The sequence below is a fragment of the Mastomys coucha genome, unplaced genomic scaffold (assembly GCF_008632895.1).
Source record: "Mastomys coucha isolate ucsf_1 unplaced genomic scaffold, UCSF_Mcou_1 pScaffold18, whole genome shotgun sequence".
In the NCBI taxonomy this organism is placed as follows: domain Eukaryota; kingdom Metazoa; phylum Chordata; class Mammalia; order Rodentia; family Muridae; genus Mastomys; species Mastomys coucha.
In genome coordinates, this window is record NW_022196900.1 from 56,656,709 (window position 1) to 56,677,024 (window position 20,316).

General features: G+C 37.7%; 1 long non-coding RNA gene across 1 annotated transcript in view; it reads right to left on the reverse strand.

Annotated features, from left to right (window-relative positions):
• Window positions 1-2,599: 2,599 nt before the first annotated feature.
• LOC116096259 overlaps window positions 2,600-20,316 on the reverse strand; it is a 163,373-nt gene continuing 145,656 nt past the window's right edge. Inside the window, exons 2-3 of the long non-coding RNA XR_004120921.1 lie at window positions 4,433-4,485; window positions 2,600-3,048 (exon numbers count right to left, since the gene is read on the reverse strand). This is a non-coding gene — a long non-coding RNA (uncharacterized LOC116096259). The remainder of the gene's footprint in view (window positions 3,049-4,432; window positions 4,486-20,316) is intronic.

The window sequence follows — 20,316 nt, forward strand, 5'->3', positions numbered from 1 at the left end:
AAAAAAAAGTGGGGAACAGCTTTGAACACAGGGGCACAGGGGAAATTTCCTGAACAGAACACCAATAGCTTATGTTCCAAGATCATGAATTGACAAATGGGACTTCATAAAATTACAAAGCTTCTGTAAGGCTAAGGACACAGTCAATAGGATAAAGTGACAACCAACAGATTGGGAAAAGACCTCTACCAACCCTACATTCAATAGAGGGCTAATATCCAATATATACAAAGAACTCAAGAAGTTATACTCCAGAGAACCAAATACCCCTATTAAAAATGGGGTACAGAGCTAAACAAAGAATTCTCAACTGAGGAATATCAAATGGCTGAGAAGTGCCTAAAGAAATGTTCAACATTCTTAGTCATCAGGGAAATAAATGCAAATCAAAACAACCCTGAGATTTCACCTCACACCAGTCAGAATGTCTAAGTTCAAAAACTTAGGTGACAGAAGATGCTGGCAAGAATGTGCAAGTGCAAGCTGGTACAACCCCTCTGGAAACCAATTTGGTTTTTCTTCAGAAAATTGGCTATAGTACTACCTGATGACCTAGCTATACCACTCCTGGGCATATGCCCAGAAGATGCTCCAACATGTAATAAGGATACATGTTCTACTATGTTCATAGCAGCCTTATTTATAATAGCCAGAAGCTGGAAAGAATCCAGATGTCCTTCAACAGAGGAATGGATACTGAAAATGTGGTACATTTACACAATTGAGTACTACTCAACTATTAAAAATGATGAATTTATGAAATTCTTAGGCAAGGTGGATGGAAGTAGAAAATATCCTGAGTGAGATAACCCAATCACAAAAGAACACACATGGTATGCACTCATTGATAAGTGAATATTAGCCCAAAAGTTCATAATACCCAAGACTCAATTCACAGACCACATGAAGCTCAAGAAAAAAGAGGACCAAAGTGTGAATACTGAGGTCCTTCTTAGAAGGGGGATCAAAATACCCATGGGAGGAGATACAGAGACAAAATTTGGAGTAGAAACTGAAGGAAAGGCCATCCAGAGACTGTCCCACCCGGGGATTCATCCCATATACTGTGACCAAATCCAAACACTACTGTGGATGCCAACAAGTGCTTCCTGAGAGCCTCTGTCAGTGGCTAACAAATGCAGAAGTGGATGCTCTTATCTATCCATAGGACTATCCACAAGGCCCCCAATGTAGGAGCTAGAGAAAGGACCCAAGGAACTGAAGAGGTTTGCACCACATAGGAAAAACAACAATATGAACCAACCAGTACCCCCAGAGCTCCCAGGAACTAAACCACCAACCAAAGAGTACACAAGAGGGACTCAAGGCCCCAGCTGTTTATGGAGCAGAGGATAGCCATGTGGGACATCAATGAGAGGAAAGGCACTAGGTTTTATGAAGGTTCGATGCTCCAGTGTAGGGAAATCCCAGGAGAGGGAAGCAGGAGTGGGTGGGTTAGTGAGCAGGGGTGATGGAATAGGGAGGTTTTCAGAGGGGAAAAGAGAAAGGAGGATTTTGAAGGGGGAAAATGGATAAAATTCAATGTAAATAAAGAAAGTAGCTAATAAAAAATAATCAAAAATACAAAACTGCCAAAACAAATAGCCCCCCAAAAGCAAAAAAAATAAAAAATAAGAGTTTTTTGTGATGGGCAACTACTACTAGCCATGCGCATGCTCTATAGTGTAGTTGATTTCGCATGTGAAATTTCATTGAAGAAAACATTTTTCTCTTTCCCAACAGGTATGAAGAACAGATAGCTTCTTGGTTAGGGGTGAAATCTTGTGTCCATTCCTTTTCAGAACTGGGATTATTGTGTGGCTTAAACCTGTGCAGGTCTTATTGTTCTGCTACAACCTTTGTGAGTTCATATGTACATCACTTCTATGTCTGGAAAACAATGTTTCCTGGGAGTCATCCAACACTTCTGGCTCTAATGATCTTTCTGCCTCCTATTATACATATATCACTAACCCGTTAGGTGAGGATTTTGATGAAATCATACTCTTTACAAATTAGTGCTCCAAAGCCTCTCATTCTCTATTCTCTGTTCTCTATGGAGCTCTATTAATTCTCATCCATTTCAAGAAAACTTTTCCATAATGAAGGTTGATTTATGAGTATAACCTCATGTTATTAGAAGCCCTTGCTATCTTCCTTTATCAAAATATAAAATTGATTTTTAATAATAGTCAGTTTTTTCCCTAGGCCCATGGCCTATACAGTTTATTGGCCATTTTAACAATGTCATTTATGGGTTGCATTTCATGGTGAAGGCCTTAAGTCAAAAGAGAAAAAAAGTTGTTGGTTAACCCAATATGATTTGTGCCATTACTAATAGCAGTATCCTGCAGGCCTGTTACTGTTGTAGGTACCTGGGATTTGTAGTAAAATGATATTGGTGATTGCCTTTCTCCTCCAGTAGCATGTAGAGTGCCTTGCAGAACAATGAACGCTGATTAGTAGGAATAAAGTCTTTAGTTGAGTGCCAGTGAGACTTCTCCAGGTTTGATGACATAAGTAAGTATTGTCCTCAAAGCAGAGAGCAACCAATAGTCTTGGTAATACCTTGTGATGGTTAGGGAATCCATGAGACGGCTTTGACCAACAACTCTATATAATATAACCATTCCTAATACTGGGGGTTCGGGAACAGAAAAGGCCTTTAACAATTATACAGAGTTTCTTCATTTTAATAGGGATCCCATTGAATATATAGGTGGCTTTTTGTGGGATTTTTCAGAAAACAAGTCCTGCTCATCGATGAGTATGGTAGATCTTATACATTTTTGGGGGTTTTGTACAATATCTTAAGGCTTTTATTATTCAAGCCTTTTACTTGTTTGGTTAGCTGTCCCAAGATATTTTTTGAGGGTATTGTGAAAGGTACTATTCCCCTGATTTCTTTCTCAATGTTGGTTATTTTATATATGAAGACATAAATTTTGTGTTAATTTTGCATCCTACTATTTTGCAAAAAGTGTTTATCAATTCTAGATATTTGCTTGTAGAGTCTTTTAGGATCTTTTATGTATAAAATCATTTCACCTGCAAAAGAAGATAATAATGTGAATTCTTCCTTTCCTGTTTATATCATTTTGCTTTCTCAGCTATTATTAGTCAAGTATTATACTGAATAGATATGGAGATAATGGATTGCCCTGTTTTGTTCCTGACTTTAGTGAAAATTCTGTGTGTTTCTTTCTGTTTAGAATGATGCTGTCTGTGGGCTTCCTATATTTTGCCTTAATTATGCTGAGGCATGTCCCTTTAATCTTTAGTCTTTCTAGGGGATATCCAAAAAAGCATGACTTCCTATATCGGGACTGGGATACCACAAAATCTTTAACGTACAATCTGTCCTGCCTGCAAGACTTGCTGAGGCAATGGTTACTCAGAGCTTGTGGGTGTGGCCAAACAATGACTGATCTAATTTAAGGTTCACACCACAGAGCCAACATGACAATGCCTAAATGGCTAGGAACTAAAAGGTGGATGGCCCAGAAACTTACAGTAGAATCAAACAGTACTGGGGAAAAAATGAGCAATGAAATGTTTCCTAATGATAATCTGCCATACTCATAGACATAGATCAGTGCTGAGTCCTGTCATCTTCAGTACGGCCTCCTCCAGCAGCTAATGAGAGTGTATCCAGAGACCCACAACAGAATATTAGGTAGAGCTTATGGAAACCACACAGAAGAGGAGGAAGAAGGATTGTAGGAGTACAAGGGTCAATGGCACAAAGAGACCCACAGGATCAACTAAACAGGGCTCACAGAGGCTCACAGAGACTGAAGTAGAAATTACAGAACCTGCATGGGTCTGTACTAGGTCCTATTTTGTAGTTGTTTAGGTTGGAAGTTTTGTTCCATTCCTCACCACGGGATTGGATGTATCTCTGACTCTTTTGTCTGCTCTTGGCATTCTTTTTCCTACTGGGTTGTTTCATCTAGCCCTGATAAAAAGAGTTTGTGCCTAGTTTTATTGAATCTTGTAGTGTTGTGTTTAGTTGCCATCCCTGGGAAACCTATCCTTTTATTCCAAGAGAAACAGAGAAGCAGGGAATCTGGGAAAGAGGGTAGAAGGGAACTAGGAAGAATGGAGGGAGGCTGTGGTAGAGATGTATTTTATGAAAGAAGAATGAATTTTAAAAATTAAGTAGAATTACCATATAATAGGTGTAAAGATGCCCCACTAGACATCTTATGCCTTCATATGTGCTTGAGTTTTTGCTGGTAAATTCCAGTCTCTTTTGCAGCAAAGTAAAAACTTGTTCATCAACTATTCCAGAGCCTCATGTTACTCATATTCTACCTCTAGGAAACTAAGTTTATTCCCAACACTACAATTTGAAAAATCTAAGAGACAGCTTATGTGGAGGAGTCTGATCAGTCATTTTGGAATGATGCTTATTCTTGCAACCACTTACTTGTGTCCAGAGAAGCAAAGTCATGTTTGGCATCATGGTAAACTCATTTGTGCCTGTACCAACACAGAGAGAAATGCTTTTAGAAAGGGAGAGGTAAATGAGGTCATTTCCCTAAATGTCACCAACACAAAGAATGCCCATCAACACCAACAGAGCAAGGTACCAGTGGTGGGGAACTTCAAAGCATATGATCGGCGTGCAAAAACTGGGTCCAGCACACTAAGGTATTGGTAAGACTTAGCCTAAGACCACCAAGTGCTCACAACAGCAATGTGGTAGATTATCACATTATTTTCTTTGTCAGGAATAAAGATGTAATTCTCAGTCCAGAGATGGTCATATGATTGACAAATGATATGTACATAGATCATTTTTAGACCTTCTCCATGCCATCTTGCATGAGCACATCCTGTTGACTGTGAGTAGGGATGTAAAGTAAGAAAGTCATGTATTTAAGAATACATAGCTATAGTTGGGGTGACAAGCTCTCTGAGTCACTACAAGGAAGAGACACTAGTCACAAGCATGCATACTACCCTCTTAGATTACCAAGAGAAAGATAATACTAAAACTATGATTTAGAGATTTGGTTTCCTACATCTGTAACGTTTCCTTTTCCTCGTGTACTTTGTAAAAGTCATTAACTGGAATTATCTACTCTTCTGCTCCTATGCAAGGCTGTGGAAAACTTGCTGGATGACCTTGGGAAACTGACTTTTCTTTTGAGTCTTCAATTATATCTACAGTGAAGGATTTTTCCTTAATGAATAAAGATAATGCATATGAACAAATGTGAATGCTGAATTGCTTTACAAGTTTAGTATAGAATATTAAGATGTGTCTCTGGCTTGCCATTTCTCCAGTATGCCAAGATTTGTTTTTAGTGGATTACAAAGCTTTTGAGTTTATCATCCAGTCTCCTATTTAATAAAGGATGCAATATAAATTATAAGAATATAATTTTCCCATTGAGCCCAATAGTTATTTTCACTATGGATTTTTTAAATAAGTGGCACTTAAACATTTTTATCTTCCAAATTAGCATTAGACAAAAATAGCTTGGCCACCACTTATGATGTCAAGCTGTCCTTACATCTTGAAGAAACTAAGGCTGAATTAGGAGGAAATTCACCATTTGCCCTTAGTAAATGAGAGATTTCAACCTTGAACCTGATAAATAATTTCTGTCTCCAAGTTAACATTTCTACCCTACCCTGTAATTCCTCCCTGCTGGAGTGCTCAAACTCCTACAGCCAGTGTGAGGCTCAAGGGAAATATTGGCTGGACTTCATCTCAGCTTCACTGGAAACCTTGCCTAAAAGACCCCAGCAACCTGTTACATAAACCATGTCTAATCTGTGAAACTCCCAGGTCCATAGCAACTATTTTGTTTGAGTTGTTGACAGAATACCTCAGCTACTGGTTTAACCAGAGTCACAAGAGTTTTACATATGCACACTAAGTTATGGATAAGATATCACTGAACAAAAGAGATCTCTAATATTGGTTTTGCTTTGCTTTACTTTACTTCTTTAAATGAGGTTCACTGTATAATTCCATCCATCCTAGAACTCTGAATCTTCTCACCTAAGCCACCTGTCTGCTGAAATTACAAGTGTGTGCCATCATAGCTTACAGACATTCCCAATGCTATTTAAAAAGGGGGTGCTGCTGATTCATTAAACGAAATTGTCCTTGTCAATTTCTTATTATTTTGATTACTGTGATAAAATTCCTTGATAAAATGAGCTTTTGCCAAGGGCTTTATTTCACTCACAAAATAAAATAAAATAAAATTACAGAGGAATGCACACTATCATGAAGAAGATGTGACAATAGACAGAGTACACATCTTAGCAGGAGCAAGAGGCTGGCTGATCAGAGTGCATCCATACTCAGGAAACAGAGATCCAATAGGAAGCCTCAGGGTCCACTCCAGTGACCCACTTCTACCAGCAAGACTCCAGCTCCTAAAAGGTTCATAATCTTCCAAAACAGTATTACCATCTTGGGACTAAGTATTCCAACATCCAAACCAGTCAGGACATTTCTCACTCAAATCACAACCAGGTGAATTTTGAACTCATATTAGGATGACAAAGAGAGATGGCAATCATTTTATAATGTAGTAAGACATTATTTTTATGACGTTAAGCAAGTCCCTTCAAATCCTTGACTTCCTTATCTGTAAGCAGAAGACTTGGAAATGAAGGCCAGGAAGGAAGAGGGGACTAATTGTGAAAGGAGCAGTAAAATCCCAAAGAAAGATTTCGAGTTTATTTCAAAATAGCATTGAGCTACAACTATGTGATAAGTAATTGTACAATTATGACATGGAGTCAAATAGATATTGTACTAATAGAGACATGTCTGAGATTGAGTTATGCCAATCAGAAAGGGAACAAGGGACTGTCAGGAAACAAGGAAATGTACCAGTTAAGGAACAGAAAGGTTCTTGGTTTCTATAGATATTTTCCCCCAAAATATAAAATCATTGCCTTCATAGAATCCTTTCTCCAACCTTACCCCTTTAACCAATGGTAGGGATTACAAAGAGCCAAGTCCTTTCTTACATTGTCATTCAATTGTCACTGAATAGCACATACTTCCCAAAGACCTCCTGCATTGCATACTGTATACCAGGCACTAATGATTCAGGGATGAATTAAATTTGATGCCAGTTTTCAGGGTGCTCATGATCCATCCAGGAGATTTAAAGCACTTGCAATGCCATGCACTAGGAGAATGATAGAGGAGCAAAGGAGCAAAGGATGATGCATCTTTGGTGGTCTCTCTTTACTCACAAGATGCCAGACTCCGTATTCCCTGACTCCCTCACCTCTCTGTGCCTCACCTCTGCCTTTTGCATGCAAGCTCTTGTGCTGAATCAACAAGATCAGGTGCAGACATCTGAAGTGAGGAAATAATGAGGGCAACAGAAGGTCAGTGCAAATAGAAGGCAGTTATGTTGCTTCATGATTTAAAGTACTAAATGGTACATTTATTTCCATTAACTGCAATGAGATGGTGTCCATGTGCCTGATAACAATGAGATTTCACTGCATTGCTTTTGCTTTAGCACACCTGGGACAGAACCAACTGTATCTTGAGTATTTAATGTTCTTAAAACTTTGAGAAATAAAGATCACTGTGCATTTTATCTTCCTTGTTCCCCTTTACCTGATAACATTTTTAGTTACAGACCAAATCCTCACATTCCAATCTTTTAGTTAAGCAATCTTTGCTGAGCCATGGTACATGCAATCCACTAAGAATTTACTGACATGTAAGTAATAACAAATTGTCCCTGATTTTAAAGACCTGAAAATCTCATAGGAAAACAACCATAATTATTAAATTCATATCATATCAAAGCAAGACTATTGTAAATGAGACATGCCAAAGATGGACACCACATCAGATACCATCCCCAAGAGGCTTCCTACAAGAGAAACTTCTAAGTCAAAGTGAAAAGTCATGACCTATCAAACAGATACATTGAAAGATATATCTACAGAAGTGAGATTGTTTTCCTGAATACACTGCCTGGAGAAAATGCCCAAAGCCAATGTATTAATGATGACTAGAAACCTAGCATTCCCTGTGCCATTTGGATTTAAAGAGATTATATTCCCAATTTTGGTCTGTTTTCCTTTTATTGTCAGACATGATGATGATGATGATGATGATGATGATGATGATGATGATGATGATGATGATGATGATGACGGTGACGACGACGACGACGATGATGATGATGATGATGATGATGATGATGAAATTAATATTACATGTTGTATATGGTCTCTGTCACTACAAGATTCTCACCAGTGGAGTTAGGGAAGAGGGGATGCATATAGAGCAGAGAATATGAATCAGAGATGAGGATCTAGAGCATATCTATACAGGACTAAAGGCTTCCTACACTAATAAAACAAAATATTCATCTTCTGTTTTGTCCCTGAGCCATGCTACACCATCCCAGAACATTCCCTACTTGGAACTATTGAAGTCTTCTTGACTACTAGTGTAGAGAAGCAATGGAGGATCTGTTAGGTAGTAGATAAGGAAAGTTGTGGTCAGCTCCCTTTTTTTCCATCCCTCGAGTTGCTGTGTCCTTGACAGAAGGTCAGAAATCATAGCAGAGGTGTTCCATCCTGTTTTCTACTCAACAGAGTTTGTAATCTCTGTCACAAAATGGTAGGTCCAGCCAGATGTTCCTAGTCCCGCTCCCTCTGCACTGCCTTTGTGTGTATTATAAATATTCTTCATTCACTCTAATAACTCAGTTGAGTATGTCACCTATTTTCTGGCAGAAGGCTACGAATGGTTCCAGGTAAATATATTAGCAACATATTATTATGTATGTAGACATGGAAATAGATAAAGGGGTAGAAAAAACATCCTTCTAAGCAAAAATTCATCACTGTTGGCAACAGAATGACAAGTTCAGACAGTTGACTCTAAACAAGGGAAAGGAGAGATGTTCTTCCTGCATCTCTTTTTCCACTAAGCTGAGGAAAGAGCAAGCTTAGGTCTTATTTTGTTTACCTAATATTGAGCTTCAAAAATTGAAGCACAAAATATACATTCCATATACACAAGTGGATTGGATTTCCAGAATAGAAGAGTTGAGAAACCTGTTAAAGTTGAATGTACAGAATGGAAAAAACAATGAAAGGAGAACAATTCAATTTCAAACCTGTTTGCCACTCCTCCATATCTACACATGTGCATACATACACAGTTGTGCCTCTTTTTAGCACTTAAAGCAAACTTCACTTTTTGATTATATTTTAAGTTACTATGGCAAGCATCTGGAGGGCCACAAGGCAAACCATTCTTCTCTTTGTGGGATCAGGATGCAAAACCACAGTAGAATAGAGGCCCTGTCATTGGTCAGGAACCCAGCACCAGGTAGATGCTTCAATCTTGGCATTCCAGCTCTGCCTGGTGCTGGAAGACAATTAATGATGAAAAAGATCCTCAGTTCCTGGCTTCTGATCCTTTGTGGTTACTAATCCCACATACAGATAGACTCTCTTCATCAAAGTTAAAGCATGTCTTGCTAAATTCACTTCTAAGAACCCTAAGATAACTACTTCTTACAAATTCTCTGTCTTCTCAGAATTGAAGACAGAATTTGACTGAAAGATGTGTTCTAGATGAGATCATGAGCTCCTATGTCTTGGAAAAACTTTGGGCACTACTTCTATATCATGCTACCCCAAGATGACACCACTTACAATTACAGCTGTTAGGGAGACTGTGTCCAAGTTTGTTTAAGAGAGAAACTGCCTGCTCTACCAAAATGAACAACTGAGAGGCTAGAGGAGTGTCAAAGGATGCAGAGTCTCACAGGATACAACTCCTGGCTATCACATAAGAAGGTATGCCAAACAAGGATGGTTCTATGAACCATACACCAGGGAAAAGATTCTAGCCCATTAGGTGACTTTTGAGTTGGGTAGATGTTAGAAATCTTTGATGTCAGTTAGGCCATGGGCCAGCAGAAAGCAAGGACATTTTCACAACTTTCAGCAATGACCTTGGAGAAGTCATTGCCCTCTCCTTGAAGCGAAGAAGTAGGAGGGCCACTTCATTTCTTAAGGTCTTCATGTTCTATAAATCATCAATTCCAAAACACCTCACCTTTCTGTAGCTCTTCACAGCTCATAAAGTACATTACCTCATTTCATGCAGCAGTACTAAAGGCAAAACTTGGCAGAGTTCAGAACTGACCTTATTCTTCCTAGTGGATTTTCAATGGGAATGCAGAACCCAGGGCATCTCTGCGAATTTGTTTCTCACCACTCTCTCAAGTAGCTCATCCTTCCTCACTAAGAGATAGAAGTATGAGGACGAGATTTGTAAGGAAAAGTAATTCTGTTTTAAGTGTTCTCAATATATATTTCAAGAAATAGACCACTGCTACAGTCCATCCTTAACCTCCTAATGTGTAAAGGATAGGCAACCAGAAAGAGTTTGGTAACACATATAACAGAATCTTAATCTAGAGTTAAAGAGATTGCTGATGAAGATAACCTGAAAGAATAGAGCCAGAGAGTACTTAGCCTTCCTCAACCAGGAATTTACAGTTTTACAGTAGGTTTCAAAGACCCTTGAGGGCATTGAAAAAAATTACTGTTTGTTTAGATTTTAACCTTTCATGACTGAGTGATCAAGGCAACTTAATGAACAATGTCTCTGAGCCTCTATCCCCTTATCTGTATCATTAAATTGGATTAGATGATCAATAAAATACCTTCAGCTTACTAGTTTTCATTCATTGCCTACTGGTTGATCTTCTAGTCTGTATCTGACAATGATAGAAATAGAGAAATATAACCAAATCTTTTATTTAAAGTTAAATGTGTGCATACTCCTATAATCCCAAGATTATGATACTGATGAAGGAGGCTTATGAAATCCTGACTAGTTTGGCTATATACTAAAACTCGTTCTCAAATGAAAATTGAAATACATGGGAACTTGTCCTCAGAGCTCATCTTTAAGTGGAGAGACAGACACATCATAAGCATATGTGGTAAAGAATAGTGTTCCTCAATGATCATCTATGTAGGCCAAGTACAAGGCAGGTAATTCTTTATAAAAGTATCAAAGAATCTACAGCATGACAGCATGATGCTTACACCAGATCTGAAAGAAAATAGAGACAATATGGCATTTCATCAGCAGGGAGAGAGCAAATAGAGGCAGGCTTAAGGGCTCAGAATTAATTTGAATTTCTTAGAACATAGAGAGATGAGAAGGATGCAAAGCAGCTAGAGATACAGACAGGAGCCAGACCATGGAAAACCAAATTAGCTTGGCCAACACAATGAAGGCTTGTGATCAGGAACTAATATGACTAATCTGAATTCAGTAAATGTCATTCTGGTTGCCGTAGAGACTGTAGACAGGAAGGAACAAGGCTTGAGCCAGGATAAAAATGAAAATATCTATATTACTCTGGAGATTGAATCAGCATTTAAGAGATGCCAATGGGCATATAGAGGAAAATATAAAGTTAATAACTTTCTTGGAATGTTATATACAATTCTTTTATTTATATAGTTTTTTCTATGTACCAAGTAATTTTCTAAGCACTTAGAAATACTTATTATCATACAAATCTGTGAGCCCAGGATTAGCATGACCCCACATAACAGATGAGGTAAATGATACCGAGAATGGGTGAATCTTAATTGCACATGAACAAGTTTTCTTCTCCATCAAACCCACTCAAGCTGCACTGACAAGTATGACTTAAAGAGTACTGGCTTAAGACATGCCATTTATTTCTGTACTGGAAATAGAACAGATTATAAGAAAGAATAAAGGTTTTGGGGGGAACTTGCTAATCAGGCTTCCGATGGTACTGAAGAACTGGGCAAGTCTGTGTGAAGTAGAAGACAAAGTCATAGCTGGAGACAGAGACTTGACAGTCCGCTGTCTTTGTAAATGGCAATGGTCATCAGGATAGCTCGGCACTGTCACTGACTGGCAGAACTCACAGGGAATGACAGGATGGTGTTCTCATGGCACATCTGGTTTTCATTGAAGGCTAAGAACTATTCCTCATTTCCTATGGAATATTTGTGATTCCATGGTTGTGAACTAGCTCTCATCGGTGTTCTGAAATACACAGAAAGGTTCAAATGGGTAACTGACAGGAAATGAGACTTTGATAGAAATAAGAAATTGAGGAAGTTGAACCCTCTTGCAACCTTTAAAATGCAGCTTAATACACCCATCTTTAATATTTTAGAGCCTAATTGGTCCAAGACATTGGATCTGTAATTTGGTCATACTCATTATGTATTTACATTCCTTTTATTAAAATTTAGTAGAAATGAATAATTGAAAGAACAGAGCTTAAAATGGTTTCGCAGCTAAAAGTTAAAGCTTGAAAACTGATCTACAAATAATTACTATATTCACTTAAAATTTAAAGAGATTTATTTTATTTTTAGAGCTCAAAGAATCTCAACACACTTTATAAGAAGCAAAACAAATGCTTGCTGGCTGTGGGCACTCCACCTCATTCAGATGTAGCCCTCTCTACTGTTACTTGTAACAATTAAATACAGTAAACCATTACTTTGTCCCAGGCATTGGGCTGTGTGCCTTCTATCCACTGTATGTTCACAGTGTCAGGTCAAAAAAAAAAAGTTATTTTCTTCATTTTAAGGATGCTGAAAGCATATTTGAGAGAAGATTACTCATTTCCTCATTTCCTCAAGCTCATTCAGTGAAGACATGGTAAGCTGAGAATTGCTCAATACAACTCATTCTAGAGTTAGCCTGTGATTTAGATGGTGGAGTTTCGCAGGCTCCAGGTCCCAGCCACATCGTCAGTGTCAGAATTCATTGGTGCTCTTTCAAAGTACTTTGTAACAATGTCACATCTTTTCTTCCAGACACATAAAACCCTCATACAATCACCACCACCAAACAGCAAGAAATGACACTGAGTTCTTTTAATCCCTTCATAATTTGTCTGCACCGTTTACCTTGTTACTTGAAGATGTGAGTTTCCCATTGAATTCTATATTTTCCAAGATACCACAAGTTCTTTCCAGCTTAAACTTACAACATTTTGTAATATAGGCCTCACTACAACTGTTTAATATTATCAAATCAACCCAGAAGTGCTCTGGGAAATGATGAGACCCATAATAAATAGTGTCTCTGTTGTCCCCTCAGGTACTGAATGAGCAAAATAACAAACAGAAGAGTGGAAGCTGAGGGTCAAGAATCAATTTTTTAATATATCTATTCGAGTTTTGAATAGCTAGTCTGGATGTTCTAAATAACATCAGTAAACCACCTGAATTAGCCACCTCAGTCTTTGACATCTCAGAACTTTGAGCCACTTTTGGAGTTATTTTCCAGTACCACTTATCCATTCTTATATTGCCTTTAGGTTTAAATTTTACCTGAGATTTTTATTCCTTTAACATAAACAGCCAAATACTACACTTCATGATCATTTGTTGATCATTTTATCTCTTTTTTCACTCAATAGTTCCTCCAGTTCATAGACCCCTCTACTTACCATTATTAGGCTTATCTTTAAGTCTTATCCTTACTCAGCCCAAGTTCCTGGACCCTAACTTCAACATTTACTTGACTCAACAATTACCAATTCCTTCATCCTCACCAGCCTGATACACTACTTACCTATCCTATGTTATGCAATTGTCTGTTTAATTCTTTACCTTCCATATAATAAGACAACGATTTATTCCTTACTCATTTATGTGTAATTAAAACAGAGTCACTGTTCTTATCTGTGGATAAAATGTGATAATCTGGTGCATGTTTACAAGTGCAATAATAAGTCAGAGACTGTATCATTTCCTTCTCTTTAAATGTTTAACATTTGTGTTTAATGCATACAAACTCCTCTCTTCTAATTTTTAATTAATTTAGTTAATTAAAATTTTCATTTCACAATTCCATATATAATGTATTCAGATAATTCCTACTTCCTACTCTCTTATCCTTCTCTCACTTGTGAGTACCTTACCTTTTTCTTAAGAATCTCTTTCAGCAGTTACTGTCTTTCTGTTTCATTTTGTGACTTCTAACATAAACCAAAGCCATACGAGTGATCATGGATTTAGAATCTTCTACTGGAGTCTGGAGGGCTCCCTATAGGTATACAACTGGATACTAGGCAACTCCCTCTACTCTAATAAGTTGGTTGCCAAAAGTCCATCAGTAAGTGGTCGAACCCAGTGATCCCTTCCTTTAACAGTTGACTACTACCTTATCCAGTCTTATATAAACCCCATACCACTATGGGTTCATCTTTAAATGGTTATGTAATACATAGAAGGGGACATTTTGCAGTGCTTCTCCCTGTCATTCATCTCTTACATTCTTTCCATTCTCTTTTGCACATTATTTCCTGTGCCTTAAAATTTATGATGTGAATTCCTCCACTATTACTGAGCATTCAACCATCATTTCTTTTTTGTACCTTGAACAGCTATGAGTCTCTGCATTCACTGCAAAAAGTCTTTTCTAATTAACGGTGATAGTAACATTTTTCTATGGGTATAAACATAGATGTTTAGAAAGCTGTCTAATGTCATGTCAATTTAACTAAACAGCATTAATCAATATAGAACTTAATCTGAAGATTTCTCAACAGGAGAAATAGAATTAACAAATGATATCATTCTTAGGCATGTAGTGAAAAACTTCTATACCCCACTACAAAAATTTTGTACAACCATATTCATTGCTGCTCCATTTACAACAGCAAGGAAATGAAATCAGTCTAAATATCTAACAACTGATGTATAGATAATAAAAATCTCATATATATATATACACAGTGAAGTTTTCTTTGTACTAAATAATAGTAAAATTTAAAACACGCAGGAAAATGAATCGTTTTTTTAAAAAATATGCTGAATAAGTTAACAAAGTCCCAGAAAGATGAATACCACATGACCTTTCTCTTGTGTGGATTCTAGCTTCAAATCTTTATTTTTGTATGTTTAACCTGGAGTGCCTATAGAGGCCAGGAAGCTAGAATGAGACAGTGAGGGGTAGGCATTGAGAGAGGTAGGTCAGTAGAACATGAGTGAAATGAAAATAGGTGGTATACCAAAGGAAGAAAATATTAAGAGGGAAGGACAGTGAAGGGTGGGAAAGATGACAAAGTGGTAGATATAGTTAACAAAAATAAAAGGTATGTGGAGATCTATATTTAAAAAGATCTATATACTTTCTAACACAATAAAAATTAATAATTAAAAAAATTTAGAAAAGAGATGCCTGCATGACTGAGTATTGATGTTCCTGTGAGCTATGAATTTCTGAACAAAAATCCTAGTCCCCTGTATGAAATAACTTGATAATTCTATATTAGTTATTGGTTAGGGAGGTTCTGGGCTCTTGCTTACAAGAGCTAGGTGTTAAAACCTTATTGGTGAAAACACCACAGACTTTGGTTGTAATACATAAAGAAATCAAGGGTTTACAGTGTTGAAAGATGCAAAGCCAGCTTGTGAAGAAGAAAAGATACCAATCAACAGTTTTCCCCAGCTGAAAAGCCTATGAACTACAGTACCAACATGCCCATCACGATGTCCATGTGTGTGCAAAAGTGGTATAATTCTTATGGAGGTAACCAGTTGCTCTCTGGTTGTATTCGAATCCCATTCCACAGGAGAGAATCCATGCCTGGTACATTAAACTTACTGAAGATCATATAACCAGAAAAGTCATAGGTTTTAAGGATTGTTTTAGTTATTTACAAATGTATTATATTATGTACTATAATCACCTTTCTATATTATAGAACACTAGAACTCTTATAAAAATAATGTGCATACAAAGTCAATTTCAATACCTGTATTGTTAAGCTGGAGAGTAATCACTAATATTAGATCCAAATACAAAGTACCAAAATCAAGAACCCAGTAACAAGTTCAGTAAAAGCAGGTTTAGCTAGGGAACTTGTGACCTGGTAATAGCTGATATTGCTAAGTAGAGGAGAAATCCACTACAGTAGAATGGCCCTATTTTTCCCAAGAAGAAAGAGAACAAATTTTCCCCATTACTCTTATAGAATTTTTCATAAAACCTTGCCCACAAAAACATACTAGAAAATAAATAGGACAAAACTTCCTTTTTCTAACAATGTACCTAACTCACCTCATATCTATCCTATTCTATGTTCATTGAATACAAGTCAATGAAAAAATGATAGCATCTCCTAAGTATACCAGGAAAAAAAAAACACAAAATTCTCAGTCATGATACTCATACTCATAAAAAGGCATTCATTGTACACTAGGGATTATGCTTCAATCCCTTATAATTACCATATGTTTAATTATGACTCAACTAAAATGCCCATAGCATAGATGAGAAGAAGCAAAATGAATAGTTTCAAATAGAAGCAAAATTAATAGCATTCATTTAAACCATCAAATAAATAATAGAGTCAAGACTCAGATTTGTCTTTCTATCCACCCAACACTACCACTAATGAGGAAGAAGATAATGAACAAGGTTAAACCCTGACCATTAGTTGTCTCTTGTAACTGCCAGTGGCTACATGTACGAAAGGGTTTTCTGGAATGGGATCAGGGTCCTAAATAATTTTGGGGTACAGGAACTGTGGGAAGGGATCATAAAAATTAGATTAACACATGATGTGTTTTCAGGCTGCCATCTCTCATTCAATTCTCTTTGTTACAAACAAACATGTAGCGTAGGTAAAGCAAAACCCTTCCCCCAAGTTCGTCAGCAACTTGGCCCAATCAGCAACTTCTTCTTTAGTCTCTGGAGGTGGGATTTCCTGCGTAACTGGAACTTGGAGAGAGGCGTGGCAATTAGCAGGAGGTGGCCAGAGAGGTGTGGTTATCTGTGGCAAGGCTGGGTCTGAAGAATTAGGCCTCAGCTGAAGGAGGGTCACAGTCTCTATTAAGAATTCTTTAGCACCATGAAGCTATCTAACTGACAAAATCAAAGAACAACTACAACCTAGCTGTTGAAATCTGTACTATCTCCCAACAGGGGAACATGGGGAACAGTCTTACTTCTGCTGGAGATATCACTCACAGACATCTTAGAAATGAAATCTAAGCAACATAGGAGTTTCTCTACCCCAAGTCTTCAAGCTGTGCTGCCAGGTCCTGCAGGGGGAAGTTAAGAAGGAAGTCTTGGTATCCCATTTCAGCAATTCTTTCATCTGTTCATTCTTCTCTGTTTCAACTTGTATCATCACAGTTCCTTAAATTATACCAAGCACCATGCAAACTGTTTACCCTTTTCTGTGAACTTCAATATTTATACAATCTCAAAGCGAGTAACTCAAAAGTAACTTCAGTAGTGAGTAGGTCTGCTTCTTGATTAGTTAAATTAACTTCACATTAATATTTCTTTATTTTTAAGACATATTGTACTGCCAACACATATTAACATAAGTTTAATTAAAACTCAATCATTACTGATTCTCAAGCCTCACTGTAGATTAAAAGTACTGCTTGTTTAGGTACCAACTTTAAAACATCTTACTTTGGTAAATCTATTATGCATACCAAAAGTCTATATTTTGATAATCAGACATTATGGTATAAGCCTATAATCCTAGCACTCATGATTCTGAAGCAGGAAGAGATCTCATTAAAGACAGCTGAGACTCCATATTGATATTCGATTTAAATGGTAGGGAGGGGTTGTTTCCCCTCCAAGTACTAGCTAGGCCTTACTCTAACCTTTAATTGATAAATATATATTGAATATAAAATACATTTAAACAATAGAATACTATTCAGCTGGTAAGAAAAATTAAATTTGCAGGTAAATGTATATATATATATATATATATATATATATAATTTATAATGTAATATAACACAGATTCAGAATGGAAAACATTACATGTTTCTCTTATGTGAGAAGGTTAGGTTTCAAGGTTTATCCAGATTATCCACAGAGACTTGGTAGCTGTAAGAATCTAGGGAGGAAGAGAGTATCTCCCAAGTAATGGAAAATATGATATAGTGTAGAAAATGATAATGGGGAATGGTAAAAGGGATGAGAGGGAAGGGTTAAGTGGGTAATATGGAGAGGGACAACTAACACTAAAAACCTTTTGAAAAGCCATATAAAAATCCAGTAATATAGAAGTTTACAAAAATAAATACATATACAAAGGGAATTTAAATGGAATTACCACATAATGAGAAGACAATGGCTCAACTAAATATCAAATGCTACCTAACAAAGCAACACCCCAGAAGCAAGAGTATGTTGTATCTTTTTGAGTTATTGGGCACAAGGAATCTAACAGACATTGCACCACCCAAGCATTACTGGATGTAGCCAGTGCTATTCGTTACTTCCTAGAACTTGATCGAAAGAGTATTTTGCTTGTTAATAATATGGCTTGTGTTTTATCAAAATCCATAAAACCTATACACCCCTTAGTTTGCAAATGTTCACTTCTAAGGAATGATCTCTTGGGAAATGATCAAAGACAATTGCAAAGACTTCTTATGAATACATTCAATGCAGCTCTCTTTATGAATAGAAAACCAAGTAAGGGAAAGAAGAAAGAAACAAGTTGGGGAAGAAATGGAAAATAAAGAAACAGGAAAGGAACTTCCCAACAGCAAGACACAGAATTCCAGAAAATACAAAAAAAATATAATAATCACTACAAGGCCTACAACAGAGTACTCTATTTTAATAACTTATAAAAAAATCGACTATGTGAAGTGATCTTGTGGTGTTTCTCAATTTTTAGAATTCTTGTCTAATGTGCAAAGCCCTATATATTATCAGTGCCATGTAAAATCAGATGTCATGATGCACGCCTGGAATATAGGAATTAGGGAAGTAGAGGTAGGAAGATTAGGACTTTTTAGTCATTCTTTGCTACATAACAATTTCAAGGAGAACCTCAGTTACATGAGACAAAACAATGGTAGAACCTGAGAACAAATGGTGGATGGGCAGTTTCTAAACCTCTGTATTGTGTCTTTACTGTAATTTTTAACTAGTCTTGTTATAGAGTTCAGGTTGGCCTTAAAGTTACTATGTAGTCCTGCTGACCTTGAAATAGCAATACTCCTGAGATAGTGCCCCACCCTCACTGTAGAGGGGATTATAGACATGTGCATACCTGGGTCTCTACATTCATTCTTATAACTTCATGTGAATCTAAAACCATCTCAAGAAGTTCAATTAAAAGTAAAAAAGCAAATACTCAGCCAGAGGAATTCACCAGCAGCAGTGCTAAATTGGCCCCAAGATGTTGTTGTTTGATCTCCCTTCCTTGACCTTGTCTGCTCAGGCTCCTGAGTGACTTGACTTTACAGAACTTTGTAAAGTGCAGCCTGCTGTCCTATGCTGCAAAATTGCAGAAACCACTCCTGAAGACAATTTGCTAGAACTGCCAGGACCAGTAAGGGGCAGCCTGATGGTTTTCTTGCCAAGGAGAAGCAAAGGAAAGAAGGTAAGAGTCAATGGGCATTTTGCCTACTGAGGACTCTGGGAATGGATGCTCCATAGATATGCAAATTGAATTCTGTGTAATTTGTGCTTTTCAATAACCTCAGCATGTGTTGGATATGTACAAAAAGAATTATAAAATAAAATTGCAGACAAAGGGGAGAGTAAGAACACAGAAAGGGAAAAAATTGGTTTATTCCACAAGCCAAACAGGTCATCATAAATTCGCCAGTCATTAGCTCTTCAGTTGCTTGGAACAAAGAGATTGAAATGAAATGGTCGTGGGTTGGAGGGGCAGAATAACAGTTAACTGTGAGGTAACTGGCCTGCTTCCATTTGGCCAACCATACAGCTCAGAAGATTGGCCAGGGAACTGCCTTGTGACATGTGTCATCTCACTGGGACAGCCCCTATCAGTTTGCAAACTAGCTGCAGCTCTTCCATATGTTCAGAGAGCCACTGGGAAATTTTCTCTTAAGAAAATCATGGGGACCCTGTATTCAGTTCGATGGATGGCCGTGAGCCTCTACATCTGTGTCAGTCAGGTACTGTCAGAACCTCTTAGGGTCCCCAGTGAAGGAGTTAGAGGGAGGACCAATGGAGCTGAGGGGTTTGCAGCCCCTTAGGACTAACAACAATGCGGACTAAGTAGTGCCCTCAGAGCTCCCAGGGTCTCAACCACCGGCCGGGGACTGCACATGGAGGGGTCTGATTGTTCTAGCAGCATGTGTGTAGTAGAGGATTGCAGGTTCGATCAGCAATGGGAGGAGAGGGCCTCGGCCTTGTGAAGGTTCTGGGCCCCAGTGTAGGGGAGTGCCAGGGCCAGAGAGTGGGAGAGGGCGGGGTGACAGGCATGGGGAGGTGGGAGGCAACAGGGATTTGTTTTTGTTTGTTTG